Source organism: Zonotrichia albicollis, chromosome 1, assembly GCF_047830755.1.
Source record: "Zonotrichia albicollis isolate bZonAlb1 chromosome 1, bZonAlb1.hap1, whole genome shotgun sequence".
NCBI classification, from domain to species: Eukaryota; Metazoa; Chordata; class Aves; order Passeriformes; family Passerellidae; genus Zonotrichia; species Zonotrichia albicollis.
In genome coordinates, this window is record NC_133819.1 from 63,727,932 (window position 1) to 63,734,141 (window position 6,210).

Consider the following 6,210-nt stretch of genomic DNA (forward strand, 5'->3'; position numbering starts at 1 on the left):
AAGCAAAATAGACAGATGCCTTCACCTACCAGATTGTTGTGAATAATAATAATCACCTCTTATATATCCCTTTTCATTTTCAAAGCACTTTGCGGCAATTAGCTAATTTGCCTTTACAACAATCTCTGATAGATAGGTAGAGGCATTTGCATAGTGGCTATTTATTTATTTATTTATTTTATCCCACATTAAATGGTTAGGGTTTTTTGGTTTGGGGTTTTTTTTTTAAGTTTTCCTCACTTTCCTTTTCTTCCTTTGCTGGGTATTTTTGCTGCCCTTCTTTTTCTGAAAGGTAAATTTCTGAGGGATTGTTATGCCTATTAGCACTCCTAATCACTGAACCTAATTAGACTCTCATAGAAATGAAAGCACACACCAGCAACAGATGAACAATTTCCTTCCAGAGCATGAGCTGTATCTCCACGTCAGCCAGACATGGCTGGAGAGCTGCAAGCCAGACCCATTCCACACTCAAAGCTGCTGGTTCAGATACCACCAGGGAAGATGACTGTGGTACATCTATTCCTTTGAAGAGCACTGCATGGTCCAGCTTGCTGAAGGCATTGACTGACAAAATATGTGAAGTAAAAAAATGAAAAAAAACTTGCTCTTTTGGGAAAAAACAAACTGGAAATGTCAGAAAATATGGTGTTGAAACTGCAAATCTACCATGGAACTGCACATCTGATTTGGTCAATAGGGAAATGCACCCAAGCATGGTCTCAGAGATTTCTACAGCTCAGTTCCCTAAAGATAAAACTCTTGAATAAGTAGAATAGGCCAGACAATTTGATCCCTTCTGACCCACAATTTCAATTTAGTGCATTAGGGCTGTAGCCCAAAACACTACCTTGGCCCTTTGGTGGAGTGAACCTGGTGCACTCCACCCTGGTCTGACACACAGGTTACCACAGCCTAATCTAGATGATTGCACGGGCATGGTGGAGGTGATGGGAGTCTCCTGTAGCCCCCTCCCCAGCCCATGCAACAGGGAGAGGGGCTCTGCCAGCACGGCGTGTCCCACATCCTGCTGCAGGAAGGGACTGTCCCGTGTGCCACTCGTGTTGGGATGACCTGGACACCCCTGTCCTAACATCAGCCCAGCAGCATAATGGCACCAGCTACTGCTACAGCCCTTGTGTCACTGCCAACCCTTTTTGCCACTGCTTCATGGCCTTTTCTTTGCCTGTTCTTGTCCCAGAATAATTCTTCTCCATAATAACTCTTATCTTTTGTGCATCAGAATAGACAATTTAAAATTTCCTTCAGAACAGGGCAAGGAATTGGTATGAATACTAACACCAGATACAGTCATTGAGGAAAATGTCTTTAACATGTCTTTTACAACTGGCAGGGCTAATGGATTTTGTAGTGACAGAACTGCAGTGAAGCTTTTACTGGCAAATCCTAACTTACATGGAAAAGAGCAAGGAAGCCCCCACTGTAATATCTTCATGAAGTGTTAATGCAACAGGGATCCCCTGTACTTTGTGATAATTGAACCATAAAATAGTTCAGCTTTATCTATAAACTCTCCAGCGCAATGCTTTGAGTGTATAACCATTTACGTTATTCCCAGAAAATTAGGTCAGCTTTTCACAGAGAAAATGTCAAATTAAAAAAAAAAAAAGAAAAGAAAAGAAAAAAAAAAAAAGAAGAAGAAGAAGAAATAATGAGGGGGAAAAATACAACAGAAGAGGCTTCCTCTAAAAGAACTTTCCACCCCAGATTGGAAAATGTCAGAGTATCCTCCCAACAGCACCAGCCCCACTCAGGAGCCAGGGAGGGAGCCGGGGCTGAGGACCAGTGGGCAGCATCCACACTCGGCTCCTTTGAGCTGGAACACAGCTGTGTTATGGCTGTGTCATCACTGAGAGCGAATTAAAAGAAATGGAAACATTAACTCTGTGGAATCTTTTCAGGAGCTGGTGGTGACTAAAGCAGGAGGCGCTAACAAAGGAAAGCTTTCAGCAAGCGTTTGGCGTTTGAAGTGCAGCAGGATCTTTCCATTAGGCTGCTGTGAGGGTTAAAACTAATCCTCATTGTAAGGGAAGAAGGCCCTACAATGGATGTTTGTTGTGGAGAAAGGCACCTGGAGGTGTGTTGTGTTGTCAGAAGGCTTAAGCAGTTTCATTCCAAAATTTCACAGCCTATTAAAAGAATTAGAAGAGTCTGGCAGGGAACATCCCTGAGATCCCGAGCATCTCTGCAAACCAACCAAAAACACTTGGAAGACTCTGGTGGCCCTTCCAGCAGGCTCACAAGCTCAACCACAGGTTTGGTCTGGCACACAGAAATTCAGATTGCACCCCTAAGTGAGAGAATTCAGCTGGATGCACAGGACCATCATTCATTTTGGCCTCGAACCTCTGAGTACCTCCCCATGGGAGGGAGAAAGCTGAGTCCTGGAGGAAAAGAGGTCAGGAGTGCAGGATGCCACAACATCTGGCTACTCACCATGCCACATCCAATTTCCCAAAACACCCACAGCACACTTAAAATTTCCAAAATGTGCAGGCTGCTCTGAAATGGAAGAGCTGAGGGATGCTGAAAAGGGAAGGAATGTATTTGGAGCAACACACCGTTTGCATTACCTGTACTGGGACACTTCTTGTGCTTGGGCACTGCCAGGCTCTCTGCTCTGGAAATAGACCTTGTAGGGTGGATAGGAAAAAGACCTTCATTACATTAGGGCTGGGCTATTAGAAGATACCTGCAAAGCTTTTGTGGACACAGGAAGGAGGAGGCTGGTACTTGTGCAGAGGTTGGCCACACACACAAGGCTGCAGAACTGATGTCTGATCCAGCCCTGCATTCCCTGGCTCTTCAGGCAGTTTTTTCCTTTGCCATTAGATTGCACTTACGATCCATTTTTGGAAGTCATTACTTCCAGGCTGCCTGTGTCTCCTTGCCCCAGTGGCACCACAAGGCAGCAGTTGCTCTACGGGATGCAATGTGCTATGGCTGGGTTGAGGTTTCCTGCCTGGCAGCCCGTGTGCTCCCATCCTCTTCCCAGAAGGTCCCTCCTGCTATTTAGCAGCTCTGACAGTGCTGGATATCGTAGCCATGGGATCACCAATGGCTTTGCTGTGCTGGAAAGGAGCTGGTGGTGGCAGAGGCATTGCATTCAAGCAGCTACACCACTGTGTGTTGCTATGGGCACTGATGCAGAGGCGAAACACAGACTAAGCCATCACTTGATTTTTCTATTCAAGCAACTCTTGAGTACTAAAGGAATGGCCATCTGCCAGTGTTTGTAATAGAAGGTCAGTATACACTGACATTCAGCAAATTGGTGTTATATGCATTAGATCTGTGCTTTATGAGGTACTGCTCCATTCTGGAAATGTGAAAATTGACTGAAATCATGACTGAAATTTTAGAGGTGCCAATCTGCAGCTGCAAGCACACTGACAGTGCCTAAATACCCAGGCAAAGCAGCAAGTTCAGCTATTTAAGACAGAAAAAGCTAAAGTGCGTGTGTGCGCTGTGAAGTTGCGACCAGCAGCAAACCCAATGCTCCAGCTCACTCAGTGCTGTCCCCAGGTGGGATCCTTCCACTGGGGCAATGACCCCTGCTCAGCTGATTGCAAGCATTGTGTGCTGGCAGCAGGCAGACATCTCTTGAAATGGGGCTTTATAACCTGCCCTCTGCAGGGTCCCCTCTATCTGAGCCCAAGAACCCCAAACTGAGTCACAGTCCCTCCTGCCTCCAGTACTTTCCCTATGCTGTGCAGAATGCAGGAAGACAGGAGAAAGAGCTTTCACCCCCTAGCAGAAATGCAAAGTCCATGGTGGACAACAAAGAGTGAAGATTTTTTCCCAGCCTCAAGCTTTTCTCTGGGAGAGCCAGGCAAGCTGGGCTGAGGCAATGTGGTCCCAGCACAGGCAGGTGCTGTAACTGCATCCCATCATCCCTTCCCAGGCACAACAGCAGTCTGCATCTGACTCCCAGCTTCACTATGTGGAACAGCTACTTAGTGATCCGCCTCCAGTGTTATGCCCCATTAACTCAAAGTTAGGCATGATTACTGATTATCTTTCCTTATTTCGTATGCATGTGCCAGGCGAGCAGTAAGAAACTGAGAGGATTTCCTGCTCGCAGCCTGAGCAGGGTTTGGGGACATGGCTCTTTCACAGGATGAAAGAGAGCTGGCATGTGGCGCAGAGAATATGGTTCCTTCCCAAAAGCTGCCACAAAGAGAAGTTTGAAAGGCACTGACGTGACACGAGTCAGGAGTTATGTTCGTCTGCCTTTCTCTCTCTACACCATGATGAATTGCATATTATTTCCTTCATTAGTTTTAGGCTTCAACCACTTTGCAGTGCAGACATGAATAAAAATACTGAGCGGTTTCAGTCTGGTGACGATTTTATTCATTGGTGCTACATGTCAGATAATAGCTGTATTCCACTTCTTTGCTCTGTGAGCTTTTCAAATATTTCACAGGCTGAGTCGTTTATTAGGTATCCTCGTACAAAGTCCTCTGCCTCTTCCTCTGAAAGGTAATTGTTTAAGTGGATTAGTAGCTTTCCTTGAAGATGTGTAGGGAGTGGCATAAAAGAGCAACATGGCTGTGACACTCTTTTTCTGACCTTAGGAATATACCCAGAGGGTTGCTGAGATCATAGGCTGCTCCAATTATTGTCAGGGGAAATTAATATACCATTTTATTCCAGCTAATACTCATTGGTCAGGCCATGTCCGGTTTATCTCTGTTGTTTGAAGGGCCTGGAAAGGCCTGAGGTGGCCTTGGGGCAGCCCGCGTATCGAAGGACGAGAAGAGGCTTCAGTTCTTCTTTCAGTTTTTATGTTTATTAATTGTTTATCTAAAAGATGTTCTTTCAGCCGAACAGAGATCTGCTCAGCAGTCAGCCATGAGCACACTGTCTCGGTCCTCCGGGGCAGCCACCTATCTTTATACCCATTGTTACGTGTACAATATTTATCATTTTTCCCCAATACCATTTATTCTTATAACTGGGTGCACTCTCAGTAATAACCAATCCAAGAGTGCCACCATGGCCAAAGAAGATGGAGGAGAAGAGGAAGAAGAAGGAGGACAGGACACACCCCAATTCCTCCATCTTACTCCTCTAAACCCCCCTGTACATAAATCCTAAACCCTGTTTCTCACCCTCTAATTAACTAATCTTTTCGCCATTCACCCCGGTGAAGCCCTCATCCTTGTCGTCTCCTGTGTAGGGTTAAAGTCCAGCTACCAGACACTTCTGGCAACATTCCAGGACTCCTGAGCCCCCCAAGGTGGTCTCGGTGGCTCAGCACCTCAGGACTGAGATCTTGAGATCCGACAAGGCCAGGGAATACACTGTGGTACAGAATATTCCTCCAAAACCAGAAAAACAAACCCTAATGAAAATCTTATGTTTTTAGTAGATTTACTCTGCCAGGTCTTCTATTCTTTGGAGAAATATTTTTCGTGTGCTGTTTCATATCATTGTGACTTCATATTAATTAAGCACTCACCTTATCTTGGGTGTCTGAAAGAGAAGTACAATAGAAGAAGATGCAGCCCCTGTCTGAAAGAGCTTGCAGTTGTAATGGGGTAAATGCATTTAGCAGACAGAGTGAAAAATAAGATAGGAGCATTCAAAGGTGAGAGAAGATAAGGATTTGGGGGCTGACACACTTGAGCTTCTCTGTGTGCTGCTTGTAGTGATTCTAGTAACATTTTCATATCCTCTCTAATACATCCTCTTGCTTCAAAACAAAAGATGGACTAAAGGCTGAGGCTGCTCAGGTTAGTAATGAAAAGGTAAAGACCAGCTGTTCTTACTAAATATGATGTTTGCTCTGCAGCCATTCAGAAGGTTGTATGTTAAAAAACACATCAGGGTTTTAACCCTCCTATTCCCCATTGCTGGTAAGGCGCCTTGCAGTGAAGAGCTGTGTAGGTTTGAGCACCTCTGTGGTGTTTGTTGTTAGGTGCTTTGGGCTGGTTGGGAATGATGGGGCTGCAGGAGCAGCTGCAGGGGAGAGGCATGTGGAAATGCCAGGGGGGAGTCAAACGAACAAAAAATGTCTGAGGAAGTTGACATTGCAGGTATTGCAATGAGTGGCATTAATACAGATTGGTAAGGATTTTGTGTGTCTCAGAAAGTGTTTGATTTTGATGATATTTTTCAGCTTAGAAATTTAATTTAGGAGGTCATTAGTATTTATTAAAAATTGATAGGGTGTCTATTTCT